This window comes from Hemitrygon akajei, chromosome 18, assembly GCF_048418815.1.
Source record: "Hemitrygon akajei chromosome 18, sHemAka1.3, whole genome shotgun sequence".
In the NCBI taxonomy this organism is placed as follows: domain Eukaryota; kingdom Metazoa; phylum Chordata; class Chondrichthyes; order Myliobatiformes; family Dasyatidae; genus Hemitrygon; species Hemitrygon akajei.
In genome coordinates, this window is record NC_133141.1 from 51,410,483 (window position 1) to 51,428,826 (window position 18,344).

Here is an 18,344-nt window from a genome sequence, read left to right on the forward strand (position 1 = left end):
GCATTTACATTATGGAAAAAGAAACAGTAACATTCCTGGTTCAAGATTTTTCATCAGATCAGGGAAAGAGAGCATTTTTGTTTATTTTTATCAGTATTCTTTCTCTGTTTCATATAATAGAACTGGAAGTCTGAGATTGAAAAGCAGTTTTCTTTTTATTCAGTTTAAGTTGATAAAATCGATTCTGAGAACCAAATATAAAATACAAAATTATGAATTTTGAATTCAGCTCAAGACAATTATGAATGATAGTTTGTTTGCAATAAATATCTTTAGAGACATTGAAGAAGAAGAAATTTGGCTTTGGTTACTGGTGCAACATGTGCATAGAAGTATTGGCAACAATTATATTCACTTGCTGATCATGATGTCAAAGGAACAAAATGCAGGGATTGGCTCCCACTGGAGCCAATAGTGTCACCAGCAAAATATGAATTCTTCTCTAATTGTCGTCATAAATAAATATTTCCAATATTTACAACTGACTATTGTAAGTAAATTATGCTTTCCAGGCAGGCTTGTTTCCTTTAATGCAAGCATTTTTTTTTTCATTCAGAATCAGAATCAGATTTATTATCACTGACTTACATGAAACAAAATTTGTTGCTTTGTATGGGTGGGGTCCTGGATTATGCTGGCCACCTTACTGAGACAATGAGAAGTATAGACAGAGTAGATAGAGGGAGGGTAATTTTCATGATGTGTTCAGCAGCATCCACAACTCTGCAATTTCTTGCAGTCACATGCAAAGTGGTTGATGTACCAAGCCATTATGCAACTTGATAGAATGCTTTCTATGATGCAGCAATAAACATTGATAAAGATTGACAGGGATATGCCAATTTTTTAGCTCCTGAGGAAGTAGAGACATTGGCGAGTTTTCCTGGCCATGCCATCAATGTGGTTAGACCAGGATAAGCTACAGTACAAACATAAGGTTATTATAAATTACATTAATGAATCAATATTGCAAAAATGGAGTAATAAGGTAGTGTTCATGGACCATTCAAAAATCTTAAGGTGGAGAGGAAGAAACTGCTCCTGAATCATTGAGTTTGGGCCTTCAGACTCTTGCACCTTCTCCCCAATGGTAGTAACAAGAAGAGAGCATGCCCTGGGCAGTGAGGGTCCATAGTGACGGACACTACCTTCTTGAAGTATTGCCTCTTGAAGATTGCACATCATTAGAAGTGGTGGCAAAACGTTTGAGATCCTACTGGCATTCAACTTCAAGCAGAATTTATAAAACAGGGTTGAAGTAGAGCGATTTGAGCAGTTTATCTTAATGGAGTTTGTTCTGCTCCATTTGTTGCAAGGAGAAACAGCACAGATCTGGGTTTAATGCACTTATAAACAGAGGTTAATTTTGAACTTCATAATCACTAACAGAGTGTTTTCAATCAGTCTTACGTAATTTGATACACTGCTTCTCATTGGTCTTCCACAAATTTATGGTTACAAGTTGACTACGTCATATATGTATTTTTTTCTAGATGGGTTTAAATCAATACATCTGCTGATAAAATGGTCCTGTGTGATAACACATTGAATCTATATCAGTTTTTTCTTCCAGCATCATTATCATCCATTTCTGAGAGTTAGTTCTGAGTTAATGCTCACTCACCACTTAAAACTAGAACTATTACCTGTTATAACGCAATAGCTTGAAATTGTATTTAAACTAAAAGTAAATAAAGTGCATTTTCCAGTCAGATAAAAGTTGATATTAGCATGAAAGAGGAAATTCTTTCATCGAGAATTTGTTTCTTGTAATGTATGGATCGATTTCTTTTAGAGCAATGACCCCTTACCCCCTTAGCGCAATGTCTTGATTTGTTGCCTGCGCATGCGCTGTTGTCTACGTATGCACATTGTTCTCTTTCTTTCTCTCTCTCTTGGGTACACAGTTAATGCCACCTTCCACATACTTGCTTTTATTTAATATATATGTAGTTGTGCACAGATACAACAAATTGGCGATGAGTAGAACATAAATGTCAGAGAATATCACCAACTGCACTGACCGTTACAAGATGATACAGTGAGAGTTAAACAGCATGAGAAAGCTGTCACAGATACAAACTAAGGAACACATGAGTAACAGTAAAAGACACCCTGAACTTAAAGTGAAAATAATGTGGTGATGGCTTCAGTCAGGAAAATTGACGAATTTGATAGCCAAGTGAAAATAACATGGCAATAGCTTCATTCAGGAAAGTTGACGAATTTGAAAGCCCTAATGAATGCTGGGAGTCGTATATTGAGAGGGTTGAACTGTATTGTAAGTGAACAACATGGAGGAGAGAAAGAAGGCCCCTAACACTTCTTAGCTTAATGGGCCCAAGAATGTACAATCTCTTACATAACTTATTAACCACTGAAAAGCCAGCTAGCAAGACATTCAATGAAATTGTTACTATTTTACAAAATCGTTTGAACCCTGAACTGCTGGTAATAACTGAGAGATTCAGATTTTACAAAAGGAAGCAACCAGTCAAAAGGTGAAAGTCTTTCTGAATACATTGCATAACTGCGCAAACTTTCCTACTACTGTGAATTTAGAGATAGACTTTCTGATGCATTAAAGGACAGGCTTGTATATGGCATGCAGAGTCAAAGCACTGAAAAGAGGCTACTGTCAGAAAGAGACCTAACCTTAGAACGGGCATTCACCATTGCATTATCATTAGAGACTGCAGCAAAGGATGCAGCCGAACTACAGAAAAGGAGGTTAGAACGTGAAATGCACAAACTGTCCCTGAATGGTGCAAAAAGCCAAAAATGTTATTGATGTGGCAAATGCTCCCACGATGCATGTGACTGTTGGTTTAGAGAAAAAGTCTGCAAAAAGTATCCCAGACAAGGTCACATAGAGAAAATGTGCAAGGCAGACAGAATGCACAACTGAATGCAAAGTTTCAAACATAAAACTGAGCAAGTGCATGAAGTTACCAAGCATAAAACAGAACCAGACAACACAGAGGTTCACAAAGGTGTATTGACATGCCGAAAACTGCATGGTATAACTAAAGCAGATCACAAACTCATCATGGATCACAATAGATGTGTCCGGTGTAAAACTGAAATGGAGCTAGGTACAGGGTCATCTTTGTCCATAATTCCAGAGGCTGGCTGAAAGTAAATGTGATGTATGCAGGCCAAATATAACAGTTGGTGATTTATGTATTGAAAAGTGGAGGCCAGTACTTATTGGATGTGAATAGTTGAGAAAAGTCCAACTAGACTGGCACTCAATCAAACTCACACTGTGACATCAATAAGCAACAGCAGCCCAAATGGTAGCACTAACCAGAAACTGGCACAGCAACTTAATTCTAATCAGAAAGCGTTTGAGAAGAGGATTGGCAAACTCAAATGCATGAAGACCAGAATTGAACTGAATGAAACAGTTACACCAAGATTCCATAAAGCACGTCCAGTGCCTTACGCATTACGTCCTAAAGTGGATGCTGAACTGCAGACCTTGAAGGCATCTGGAATTTTCTCCAAGGTTGAGTGGAGCAATTGGGCCATGCCCATTGTCCTGGTGATCAAGAAAGGGAAGGCTGGAGCTGTTCGCATATGTGGGGATTTCAAGCTGAACAACAACCTAGTGCTGCGTATTGTGTAGTATCCCCTGCCATGAATAGAAGACATCTTTACATCTTTCGCAGGCAGGGAGAGGTTTTTAAAGATTGGCTTGTCACAAGCCTATTTGCAAATGGAGACTGAGGAGTCAAACAGGAATTTCCTCACAATCAACGCTCACAAGGGACTGTTTCCATATAATCGCCTCGACTTTGGTATCGCATGAGCTCCAGCAATTTGGCAAAGAGAAATAGACTAAGTGCTCCAAGATATCCCAGGAACACAATGTTACCTTGACAACATCATCATGACTGGCAAGAATCATGAAGAGCACCTCCAGAACCTTGTTAAAGTACTTACCAGGCTGAGTGAGTATGGTCTGCATGCAAAGAGAGAGAAATGTGAGTTTTTCAAGAATGAAGTCTCGTAGTGTGGATATGTCATTGACAAGCATGGCTTACATAAGTCACAAGAGAAGACTGAAGCAGTGCTGCAGGCACCCAAACTGGAAAATGTGTCACATCTCACGTCATATTTGGGGCTTGTAAATTACCACCACCGGTTTCTCCCAAACATTGCCACAGGAATGCACCCATTGAATGCACTGTTGCCAACAGGGGCAAAATGGGAATGGTCAGAAAAATATGAAAGAACATTCAAGGAAACAGAGATAAATAATATCAGATGAACAGCTCACCCATTATGACCCATCCCTGCCCATCAGTCTGGCGTGTGATGCATCCTCTTATGGCATTGGAACCATTTTGTCACACTCTATGAAAGATGGACCTGAACACGCAATTGTGTTTGCTTCAAGATCACTGACGAGAGCAGAATGCACCTATGCACAGATCATCCAAGAGATCATACCCTAGTATGAGGAATAAAGAAGTTCCACCACTGCGGTGACAGGACAATTGCATCCTGGACAACCGTGTCCCGGTCAAATGCATCCCGGTCATTGGGGTCCCTGGACAATTGCGTCCATTTTTTATGCACCCCAGACATTTGTGTCACAATATATGTATATTTCATAGATATAATTTTACATATTCATGTAATTTTTTTATCAGAAACAGTTTTATTAATAAAAAAGGGATTGTAGCATGCATTTTATTGATTAAAAGACTTAATTTATAAGTCCAAACTTTAAAAGTATGCATATTGTGGGCAACCCCTCGTAAGAAACCTTAGGATTGCACTGTGCAATTAATGATTCAAGGCGCTTATTAATATTCTTATTTCTTGTTTGGACAATAATCTCTCTTTGGTAGTTAGTTTTCTTCTTTGTGACCATAGCTTCCTCTTTCTTCAATGCATCAATTAATTTCCAAACAGAGGGGTGTTGACCAGTAATTGAAGTTTGGATAGCATTGTGCCACCCCTCTAAACTATTGTTAGATCTAGGCAAGTCATTCATTGTTCGATCATGAACATTCCAAGATGCAATGGAAAAGGTTGCTGCTATCCAGTGCCCACTTCTACCTCTTGCTTGGCCAATATATGTAACTTCAAAATATGTGAATTCTGGAGGTAAGTCGTGATCTTCACTCAGATCCAAAAAACCTGCTACCACATCATTTACTGGAAGGAAAGCTAATACAGAGAAACATCTAATTTTTAAATTGAATTCTTGATCTTCGTAATACCGTTGTCTTAAACCGAGGTTGCATATTTTCTTAAAGATGGATTTTGACAAATGGAAAATACATGAGCTTATAGTTGCATTAGGGTATGTTTCTGCTATACTCTTTCTTGCTCCTAGTTCAAAATCCATCAGCACTAATTTGCAATTAAGTTGAGGGCAAGTCTGCAACAAAAGAGTGAACAGGCGGTCATATGTTTCTTTAGTCTTATTGGGTAGAAGAGCAAAAACACAGGGAATATTGAATGTACCATCTTGGACATGGATGCAGTACAATTGATAATAGATTTGTGGGCAAATTTTAAAAGTGCCATCTGCTGTCCAATTCTGAAATCATGTCAAGTCATCCAAACCCTCTTCAGAAGCAAAGATGAGCATTCTATTTTCATCATTTATGGCAGTATCAATTTCAGGAAGCCTTTGTACAGTGGGAGAAAATTATATTCTTCTGGTATTTCGTAATTACATCTTTGGCTTTGTATAGATGGAGCATTTTGTGCTTTCTGTCTCCAACGACGAACATTTCTCCCCATTGCTGAGACAGAGGGCATTTCTGCCGTTGAAAATTCATCATGTTTTGACAAAGTTGTTCCAATGAGATGAATTGTTGGTTCTTGTGAGGATATCGCAGTTTCTTTCAACTCTAAAATCGATTCTTTTGCAGCAGCAGAAGAACCATGGTTATGCTCATTAATTCGTTTTGTTATTACATCACTCTCGGTATGAACTCTTGCTTTGCAGGATTGTACCACACATCTCCAGTATGTTTGCCCGCAGGATTTTTCTTACGATAGTGAAAGATATAATTTCCATCATCAACAAGTATGTTTCCACCTTTGCTTGATTTCAAGAACTGTGACATTGCTTAGTTTCCGAAAAAAAGTAAATTTAAAGCCAAATTGTAATAGGAAACATGTGGGGGTTTCTTTATAAGTAGCTCTCAATTGTAGGCACCCTCATTTGCCTACTATTACCCTAATTGATTAGAGGGTTGTTTTTTGAGCTGAGATAAGAGGCTTAGCATATATAACACAGGGTTTGTTACCCAGTAATATTTACATATAGTGGGACACAAATGACCAGGACACAAACACAAATGAATGCAAATGTCCAGGTACGCTAATGACCGGGACACAATTGTCCAGAATGCAAATACGCTAGTACCCGCCACTACCTCTACGGTCAAAAGTTTACACCAGTGACAGATCACTAGCCCCTTGTGCCCATTTTCATTTCCAGGAAGGGAATCCCAGCAATGACTGCTATCTGGTTACAACTTTGGGCACTATTCCCAGGAGCCTATTCTTATGATATGAAGTTCAAGAGTACCAAACAACATAGCAATGCTGATGGCTTGTCACATCTTCCACTATTGGCAACTGAAGAAGAAAAGTCTTCATACTGTGACCCAGCAGAAGTGTTTCACACTGCATTGGTGACCAGTTGCCAATAACAAATTCTGAAATACAAAGGGAAGCAAGGAACAACCTGACAGTGTCAGAAGTCTATGAAATCACCATGCAAGGATGGCCAGCTCATGATAACCCTATTTTTCCAGAGTTCTCAGTGAAATGAGACCAACTGTTGGTATGTCAAATAACCCTGACGTGTGGATTTCGTGCTGTGGTTCCCTCAAAACTGCACACCAGAGTGTTAGAGAATCTGCATGAATCTGCGGTGTGGAACACATCTGCTGGGTCATAGTCAAGATGAAGAGTCTCGCCTGGAAGTACGTGTGGTGGCCGGGAATAGATAAACAGAATGAAAACTTGCCCAAAAGCTGTTCAAGATGCCGAAAGGTTCAAAATGCACCACCACAGGCAGTGTTACACCCATGGGAGTGGCTGTTGTCACCATGGCAAAGAGTACATATTGACTTTGCTGGGCCATGCATAGACTCAATGTTTCTGATTGCTGTGGATGCTCATTCGAAGAAGCTGGAGGTTATACCAATGAAGTCAACCACATCAGCAAAGACTGTCCTGGCTCTGAGGACTATCTTTGCCAGAAACGGCTTACCAGAACAAATTGTGAGTGACAATCGACCACAATACATGTCAGAAGAATTCCGACTGTTCATGAAGGAAAATGGCATTAGATATTTCAAATCAGCTCCTCACCACCCAGCAATGGTTTATGAAAGGGGAATTGAATATTTTGTACATATATCTAATACATATGTAGTTGTGCACAGGCACAACATTTCCACTGTTTATTCGGCAGTTACAGTTGCCTTTAATTCATAAAATGACTAAAAGTGAGGAAGGCTACTTACTTATCTATATTTTTCTGTCCACAAATCAAAAGTTTCTCGATCACAGCATCCAACTGTTACTGAACTGATTCTAGGGTTTTTCACCTCTATTATATAATTCCGGAGATTCTTAGTGGTTGTTCACCTTTGCATGAGTTCCTGAATTTGCCTTCACTATTATCTTTAGCCTTATTTTCCTGCATTTAATTTCTAAGGTTTAACCACAGTTTCATCGGTTCCCATTTTGTCTTGTCAAAAAGCTTTTCAAAAACTAATCTGAAAATGCTAGAAACCTTAAATAAAAGCAGAAAAAGCTGCAGAAACTCAGCAAGTCAGGCGGCCTCTGTGGAGGAAGAAAAGAGTTAACATTTCATGGTCCCTCACAAGAACTGAAAACAGAAACAATGGAAACTTAGGGTAGAGGTTCCTCATTAGTAAGGGTGTCAAAGGTTATGGAAATAAGGCAGGAGAGTAGAGTTGAGAGGGATAATAAATCAGCCATGATGGAATTGCAGAGCAAACTCGATGAGTTGAATGGCCAAAGTCTGTTCCTATATCATATGGTCTTAAACTGCAGCAAGGAAGAGGGGATGGGAAATACTGAGTATGGAGTAGGAGAGCAAAAACTCAAAAGTCAGGGTGAGATTGGAATGCAGAACTGCAGTGATATATATCTGATGGTCAGAATCAATCCTGAAGTCTGAGGAAGTTTTCTACAAGATGGTCACCTTATCTAAAAAAAACTGATGAATGGTCTTAGAGCTAAAATGTTAATGTTAATGTTAATTGTTTCTCTTTCCACAGAGACCATCTTCTCTTCTGAGTTTTTCACCGTTTTCTGTTTATGTTTCAGTCTGTCAACATTGTTTTGAACCTGTGTTTGGTTTTGTTGCAATAGTTAATATTGTTATTCCTATGCCACTCAATTAGCCACTCCCACATGGGAGGAGTTCACATATTGTACAAACATGGTTATCAATAAAGTCCAGTTGAATATCCTGCATGTTGGTGTCTTGGTGTGCTCTGCACCATCCCTCAATAATGAACACAGCATGGTGTCAGAAGTGGTTGATTGTTGATGAATTGGTGCTACATACCAAGTGAGATCCCCAACAAGAAAGAATATACATTAAGACCTTGCTTGTTTGTATATATTGATAGGATGCAAAACTGGGCTGAGAAGTGGCAGATGGAGTTACACCCAGATAAGTGTCAGGTGGTTCATTTTGGTAGGTCAAATGTGATGGCAGAATACAGTATTAATGGTAAGACTCTTGGCAGTGTGGAGGATCAGAGAGATCTTGGGGTTCGAGTCCATAGGATGCTCAAAGCAGCTGCACAAGTTGACTCTGTGATTAAGAAGGCATATGGTGTATTGGTCTTCTTCAATCATGGAATTGAATTTAGGAGCCAAGAGGTAATGTTGCAGCTATATAGGACCCTGGTCAGACCCCACTTGGAGTACTGTGCTCAGTTCTGGTTGCCTCACTACAGGAAGGATGTGGAAGCCATAGAAAGGGTGCAGAGGAGATTTACAAAGATGTTGCCTGGATTGTGGAGCATGCCTTATGAAAATAGGTTGAGTGAACTCGGCCTTTTCTCCTTGGAGTGACAGAGGATGAGAGGTGACCTGTGAGGTGTATAAGATGATAAGAGGCATTGATTGTGTGGGTAGTCAGAGGCTTTTTCCCAGGACTGAAATAGTTGCCACAAGAGGACACAGGTTTAAGGTGCTGGGGAATAGGTACGGAGGAGATGTCAGGAGTAATTTTTTACTCAGAGAGTGGTGAGTGCGTGGAATGGGCTGCCGGCAACGGTGGTGGAGGTGGATACAATAGGGTCTTTTAAGAGACTTTTAGACAGGTGCATGGAGTTTAGTAAAATAGAGGGCTATAGGTAAGCCTAGTAATATCTAAGGTAGGGACATGTTTGGCACAACTTTGTGGGCCGATGGCCCTGTATTGTGCTGTAGGTTTTCTATGTTTCTATATCTATGAAAAGTAGATAGATAGATAGATAGATAGATAGATAGATAGATACTTTATTCATCCCCATGGGGAAATTCAACATTTTTTCCAATGTCCCATACACTTGTTGTAGCAAATACTAATTACATACAATACTTAACTCAGTAAAAATATGATATGCATCTAAATCACTATCTCAAAAAGCATTAATAATAGCTTTTAAAAAGTTCTTAAGTAGTTTACTTAAATACATTAAATACAATCAACCCCGGCACTTTAACATATCTTACTCCTGGCGGTTGAATTGTAAAGCCTAATGGCATTGGGGAGTATTGACCTCTTCATCCTGTCTGAGGAGCATTGCATCGATAGCAACCTGTCGCTGAAACTGCTTCTCTGTCTCTGGATGGTGCTATGTAGAGGATGTTCAGGGTTTTCCATAATTGACCGTAGCCTACTCAGCGCCCTTCGCTCAGCTACCGATGTTATACTCTCCAGTACTTTGCCCACGGCAGAGCCCGCCTTCCTTATCAGCTTATTAAGACGTGAGGCATCCCTCTTCTTAATGCTGCCTCCCCAACACGCCACCACAAAGAAGAGGGCGCTCTCCACAACTGACCTATAGAACATCTTCAGCATCTCACTACAGACATTGAATGATGCCAACCTTCTAAGGAAGTACAGTCGACTCTGTGCCTTCCTGCACAAGGCATCTGTGTTGGCAATCCAGTCTAGCTTCTCGTCTAACTGTACTCCCAGATACTTGTAGGTCTTAACCTGCTCCACACATTCTCCATTAATGATCACTGGCTCCATATGAGGCCTAGATCTCCTAAAGTCCACCACCATCTCCTTGGTCTTGGTGATATTGAGACGCAGGTAGTTTGAGTTGCACCATATCACAAAGTCCTGTATCAGTTTCCTATACTCCTCCTCCTGTCCATTCCTGACACACCCCACTATGGCCGTGTCGTCAGCGAACTTCTGCACATGGCAGGACTCCGAGTTATATTGGAAGTCTGATGTGTACAGGGTGAACAGGACCGGAGAGAGCATGGTCCCCTGCGGCGCTCCTGTGCTGCTGACCACCGTGTCAGACCTACAGTCTCCCAACCGCACATACTGAGGTCTATCTGTCAAGTAGTCCACTATCCAAGCCACCATGTGAGAGTCTACTCCCATCTCCGTTAGTTTGTGCCTTAAGATCTTGGGCTGGATGGTGTTAAAGGCACTAGAGAAGTCCAGGAATGTAATCCTCACAGCACCACTGACCCCATCTAGGTGAGAGAGGGATTTGTGCAGCAAATACGTGATAGCATCCTCCACTCCCACCTTCTCCTTATACGCAAACTGAAGAGGATCCCGGGCGTGCCTGGTTTGTGGCCTCAGATTCTGTATTATCAGCCGCTCCATAGTCTTCATCACGTGCGACGTCAAGGCAACAGGTCTGAAGTCATTCAACTCCTTTGGTTGTGGTTTCTTCGGTACCGGGACAATACAGGATGTTTTCCACTGTCTGGGTACTCTTCTCTGCTCCAGGCTCATGTTGAAGATGCGCTGTAGTGGTTCTCCCAGCTCAGTCGCACAGGCCCTCAGTAATCGTGGGGAAACTCCATCCGGTCCCGCCGCCTTGCTGGTACAGATCTTCCTCAGTTGACCTTCCACCTGTGCAGCCGTAATCCTGGGCGTGGGCAAGGTCTCCTGTGAGTGGCTATTTTCCTGTGAGGGAAGTAAGCCTGGTGTGGAGTTCTACGGTGAGGATGAGATTGTGCTGTCGAACCTATTGAAGAAGTTGTTCAGCTGGTTCGCTTTCTCCACATCTCCACTTATGTTTGCCCCCCGCTTTGCACCGCATCCGGTGATGATCTTCATCCCATCCCACACCTCCTTCATGCTTTTTTTCTGCAGCTTTTGTTCTAGCTTCCTCCTATACTGCTCCTTTGCCCCCCTTATCTGTACTCTGAGTTCCTTCTGAACTCTTTTAAGCTCCAACCGATCACCATCTTTAAAGGCCCTCTTCTTCTGGTTTAGGAGGCCTTTGATGTGACTAGTGATCCAGGGCTTATTATTGGGATAGCAGCGAACAGTTCTAACAGGAACAACGGCATCCACACAAAAGTTAATATAGTCCGTTTTGCATTCAGTGACCTCCTCAACGCCCCCACAGAGCCCCCCCTTGCAGTACATCCCAGTTAGTAGTACCGAAGCAGTCTCTCAGGGCCTGTTCAGCTTCAGGAGTCCACTTTCTAAAAGAGCGTGTGGTAGTGGGATGCCTCATCACAATTGATTTATATCTGGGCTGTAACAAAACCAGGTTGTGATCAGCTTTCCCCAGTGAAGGCAGCGGGGATGCACTATATGCCTCCTCTACGTTTGCATACAGTAAGTCAATAGTCCTATTACCCCTGGTGTAACAATCCACGTACTGGGAGAAAGCAGGTAGTGTCTTGTCCAAAGTCACATGGTTGAAGTCCCCTGTAATTATCACCAGTGCCTCAGGGTGCTGTATCTGAAGCCTAGCAACAGCGGAGCTGATGATGTCACACGCTACCGTTGCGTCGGCACGCGGCGGGACATACACATTCACCACAATGACACTTGCGAATTCTCGAGGCAGGTAATATGGCCTCATACTCACGGCGATCAGCTCAATATCTCTTTCACAAACGGAGATCTTTGTACTCACATGCCCGGGGTTACACCATCTTATGTTAATGTAGACAGCGAGTCCCCCTCCTTTCTTCTTCCCACACTTTTTGGCATCTCTGTCAAATCTTACCGTAGTAAAACCAGGTAATTCTACGTTTACATCCGGGATGTTAGCCGTCAGCCATGTTTCGGAAAAACACATTAAACTGCATTCCTTGTATGCTTTAACATTCCTTACTAGTGAGGCTAGCTCATCCAATTTATTTGGCAGCGAGTTTACATTCCCCATAATGACCGAAGGAACAGCGGGCTTATAACGCCGCTTCATCTCCGTCCACCTGTTCCTGCGCAGCTTTCCAGCCCTGGAGCCGCGGAACTTTCGTTTAATTTCGCTCGGGATCTGGTGCGCAACACTGACCTGCGCCTTTCTCATCGCAAGTAGCTGGTTTCTCGAATACAACTTTCTCTCCATCTCAATACTAAACATAACACTATGACTAAAAACAAACTAAAAAAAGAATTATCAAATTATCAACTGCCAGTTCAATTGTATGCACAAGGCATGAACCGAGAAAGGGCCAGGGTTGCTAGGCGATGCCTTCAAGCTGCACCTAAAAGTGGATACATTGTAATAATCTGTTGGCCACCAGCCTGGGGAATGGCACAGAGGCATAGATACAGCAGAGAAGTCAGAGAAGTCAGTCAAACTCTTGGGGATAGAAAAGAAGATTTTTGTAGTCTAAGTAAATAAAATTATAAATAAACCAACAGGAAAATGGAGCAAATACCTACAATACCTACATCTACTTACCTAACAAAGCTCCCCCCCCCCCCCCCCCCAAGACATTTGATTTCTTTAAACCAGGGGACTTTAAGAGATGGCTCAGATGCTTTGTGAGATTCGGGGTTGCAAGTAATCTCTCTCAGGCCTCAGAAGAGCATCAATTAAGTACACTGATATACTACATGGGTGACAAAGCAGATGACATCATGGGTGGATTAGGGTGCTCTGGAAAGGGAATACAAAGCAGTGCAGGACAAATTTGAAGAATATTTTAAAGGAAAACGAAATGTGATATATGAGAGGGCAAAGTTCAACTCCAAAAAACAGGAGCTGGATGAAAATGTAAATGACTTCATCACAGCATTGAATGCCCTGACAGACAACAGTGCATATGGAAACCAGAGAGATGAGCTCATTAGAGACAGGATTGTTGTTGGGCTACTAGACACCAAGCTGTCAGAGAGACATCAGTTGCAGGCAAATCTCACACTAGAGAAAAGTTATTACTCTGGTCAGGCTGAGTGAGAATGTTCATCAGCAACAGGCAGAACTCAGGCACAAAAATGATGCTGAGATAAAGCTAGAAACTGTACAAAAAGAAGGGCACAGAGAAGGCGCAGTCAGAAAGGCCACAGAAAGAAATGCCAGCAGAGCTCAGCTCAAACAAAACAGACAAGCAAAACAAAGAGCAGGTAAGATGTCCAACTCCAGGAAATGTGGCAAGCCTCCATTTCACGTCAAAGAACTCTGTCCAGAAAAAGAAGTGAAATGCCACCAAAGCAGTAGAGTTGGCCAGTGTCACTCAAAAACTGTTCTTCACGAGGTCAAAGACAACCATGATTCAGACAAAGAGAGAACTTTCTTTGGACCTCTAGATTCAAGTAGACAAGCCTGGTTAACTATGGTTCAGTTGCAAAATGAGGCAGTGACATTCAGCATGGACACTGGGAAGATGTCACAGCCAACCCCAAATGTCTGTTCACAAAAGTGGTAAAGAAAACAGGTATTATGCTAAACCCAACAAAGGGGATGCTCATAGGGCCAGGGAAACATAAGCTCAGTGTGAAAGGAATGTTTACTACATTCATCCATAAAAATGAGAAACAGTTAAAAGAGGATGTCTATGTTGTTCAGAATCACTTCTCACCACTACAGGGATGACGTGCCATCGAGAAGCTGAACCTCATTGCGAGGGTGAATTCGCTAATCAAAGTTCAGTGGCAGGAGACGTACCTGGAGTTGTTCACAGGCCTGGGGGTACTGAAAGAAGAGTACCTTATCCAACTGAGGCCAAAAGTAATGCCCTACTCTCTGACCACAGTGAGGCATATACCAGCCCCATGGATGAACAACGTTAAAGCTGCACTTGAGAGAATGGATTCACTTTGCTTAAGGACCCAAGTGCAGGACACAGACATGGAGATTGAGTTGGGATGCTTGTGCAGACGTGAACGTTGAACAGCAAACAGGAGGAATCTTGACACGGAGCTCTGATGTGGAGTCTTGACACGGAAACAGGGTTTTCAGGGAATATCTTGAAACTGGAGCTGAACTTAGAACTAACAGTTCTAAGTGGTCGGGAAACAAAGTTATCACATGGGAAGAGACCAATGAACTAGTGACCAGTGGTTGTGACACCAGGGTTCTCATACTGTAGTTCTTGATGGAGACCAGGTGTGCTGTCATTAAGAGAATTAGCAGTAAATGGGAAATTAATTATTGGAATCAAGGCATAATCGAAGGAGATTAGGGGCAAGATAGGTGATTGACAATCAGGACCATGACACATTTGACTTCATGACTAGAGTGAATGGACCTATTGACTGGTGTGTGGACAATGTTCCTGTTCCCAGGCCAGATGGTACAGTGAGGATCTGTGTTGATCTAACAAAATTGAATAATGCAGTGAGGCGGGAGAAGTTTTTTCTGCCCTCTGTTGAGCACACATTGGATATGCTGGGTGGAGCAAAGATCTTCACAAAACTAGATGCAAACTCAGGGTTCTGGCAGATCCATTTAGCTCCTGAGTCACAGAAGCTCACAACCTTTATCACACCATCTGGATACTATGCCTTCAAGAGAGTCCTTTTTGCCATCTCATCAATCCCTGCACTCTTTCAGATGAGGATGAACCAAATTTTGGAGGGACTGGAAGGAGTAGTCTGTCACATGGACGACATACTCATCTTCGGAGGCTCAAGTGAGGAACATGACAAAAGAGTGGCAGTTGCCTCGGAGAAACTGAAACAGGCTGGAATCACCCTGAGCAAAATGAAATGTGAATTTGCAAAGTAGGATGTGAAGTACTTAGGTGTCCAACTGTCCTCAGAGGGAATTCAACTAGATTCAGACAAACCAGCAGGGGCTCAGAACATGGAACAACCTATGAATGTATCAGAGATCTGTGGTTTCCTTGGCATGGTAAACCAGCTGGGAAAGTTCATTCCAGATTTGGCAGAGAAAACAAAGCCACTATGTGACCTCCTCTCTCAGAGAAACATTTGGACCTGGGATGCACCACAGGAGAAGTCATTCTCTTCACTTAAAGGAGAGCTCATCCCTCCACCAACATTGGCATTCTTTGATCTGAACAAAGCAGCCAAGGTCTCAGCAGATGCCTCTTCCTTTGGCCTAGGGTGAGTGCTCATGCAGCTGCAGCTGTGTATGGAAACCAGCGGCATGTTCATCAAGACCACTGATTCCTACCGAGCAGCGTTACACCCAAATCGAAAAGGAGACACTGACTCTTGTGTGGGCTCGTGACTGCTTCAGCTGCTACTAAATAGACACTAAATTCCTACTTGAAACAGACCATAAGCCACTTGTCAGCCTCCTCAGCTCGAAACACTTAGATGCCTTACCTCCATGTCTGCAAAAATTCAGAATGAAGCTTATGCAATACTGCTATGACATTAAACATGTTCCTGGTAAATCTTTTACATACTGGAGTATCTGTCAAAGATGCCATGCAAAAGTGAGCGAACAGAGTTGACTCCACCCTTATGGAATATACCAACATCTACTTAGCTCAGGTACGTAAAAGCTTTCCTGCATCACAGCGTAAACTGGACGAAATTTGCACTGAGTTGAAAAAGGATGAAATCTGCAGCAAGGTCATGCAACACTATGAGCATGGATGGCCAGCTGTTCCAAAAGGAGCTCACAAACTGAGACCTTACTTATTTGAAAGATACACACTCATCATTCTTGATGGTTTGCTAACAAAAGGCTCCGGCCTCATGTCACATGGAATTCCCAGACTCTCCATGGCGAATTGCAGGCACAGATGTTTTCAAGCTGAAAAGAGACAAATATCTTATCACTTTGAATAAGAACACTACTTATCACTACTCATGGAATGTCGAGGTGTCCAAACTGTCCTCTACATCCTCAACAACAGTTATACAGCACCTGAAAGCTGTATTCACACTCCGTGGTATACCAGAGACACTTGTGTCAGACAACAATTCTGCTGCTCAGAATTCAAAGCCTTTGCTAGGGATAATGAGTTCAAACACAAGACAACCAGTCCACAGTGCCCATAGGCAACTGGAGGAGCAGAAAGAGCAGTGTTAAGAGTCTCCTGCTGAAGGCAAAAAACCCCTACAAAGCATTGCTAGCTTATCGCTCCACAAATCTTGCGATTGGCTACAACCCATCAGAGCTGTCAATGGGCCAGAGAATGAGAACAAGTCTGTCCGTTCTTCCTTCCATTCTCCAACCTCACTTACTGGACTGAGACAAAGTGAGACATTTTGAGACAACACAGTGTGAGAAAATGAAGAGAATGCATGATCTCAGACACAGAGGAAAATCTTTGTCGTTGCTCAGGAGTGGTGAAGATGTTTGTGTTTCAGTCTAATTTACTGAAGGAACAATAGTCCAGCAGCATGCACCACAATTGTTTGTGATCAGAACATCTCAAGGTGAAATCAGGCAGAACAAGCGTTTGCTCACGCATCTTCAAAGTCCACAAAAAGTAGAGAAAGAAATAGAGTGGCCTGATCCTTGTGAAGAAGACCATTTACCTGATGTGGACATGCCTGTTCAAGAACCTACATTCGCTCCAACACTTCCAAAAACCAATACCAGATCAGGTTATTTACAGTATCTGCAACAGACACTGGAGGAACTCAGCAGACCAGGCAGCATCTATGGAAAAGAGTAAGCAGTTGATGTTTCGGGTCACGACCCTTCATCAGGATTGGAAAAAAAGATGAGAAGTCAGAGTAAGAAGGTGGAGGAGGGGAGGGAGATGTACGAAGTGGTAGGTGACAGGTAAAAACAGGAGGTGGGGAGGGATGAAATAAAGAGCTGGGAAGTTCATTAGTGAAAAAGATAAAGAGCTGGAGCAGGGGAATCTGATAGGAAAGGGCAGAATTCCATGGAAAAAAGAGAAAGAACACCAGAGGAAGGTGATGGGTCAGTAGGGAGATAAGGTGAGAGATGGAAATGGGATTGGGAATGGTGAAGGAGAGGAGGGTAGGCAATTACTCAAAGTTCAAGAAATCAGTGTTCATGCCATCAGGTTGGTGGCTACCCATTTGTCACACCACAGAGATATACTCCATAGCTTAGGGCAAGTGACTGAAGAAGCAGAGTAATCTTCTCACTTTGCCGAAGTGTTCAGGTAGTCTACCCTGAACTCCATTAGACTGATTGCTTTTAAAAAGAGTTCTAATGTTGAAAACATCTCACAAAATGAGACTTCTTTAAAAATAAGAAGGAAAACAAAGAGAGTGAGAGACCATTAAAAAGAAAGAGAAAGACAGTTATAATGTTGGTAATTCATTTTTATGTATATGTAAGGAGCAGAAATTATATATGATGGGTAAAGTGAACTGAATTGCTCAATTTCAGTGAATATAATTTCAATGCAGTCCATAGAGCTAGTTTTTTATTTTATCCCAAGAAGGGGAGATGTTGTGGTAGTTAGTATTGTTATTCCTATGCCACTCAGCTAGCCGCTCCCACATGGGAGGAGTTCACATGTTGCACAAGTACAGTTATCAATAATGTTCAGTTGAGTACCTGTATGCTGGTGTCCTGGTGTACTCTGCATTATCCTTCAATAACAAACTTAACAGGTTTCTCCAATGAGAAGGCCACATTTGAGCACTGGATGCAATGAACTCGATTTGAATAATGGCAAGTGAATTGCTATCTCCAGTTAGGCTTCTTGTTCATCAGAAGGGTAGAGACAAAAGGGAAGATGTTGTACTTTCCACTGAGAAAGTGTCATGGGAAAGGATTGATTACTAGAAATGGAAGAACAAACCAAGAAACTGAAATTTGACAAGGTCTTTGGAATGCTGGAATTGTAAAGTTCCCTGTCACTTGACATCTTCCAAAGAATGAAATGGGTTAATCTTCCCAATCTTTTGCCACAAGTATAACCTAAACTTTTTCTCATAGTATTCCAATATTGACTGTGTTTATTCTGTCTCATGAACAAAA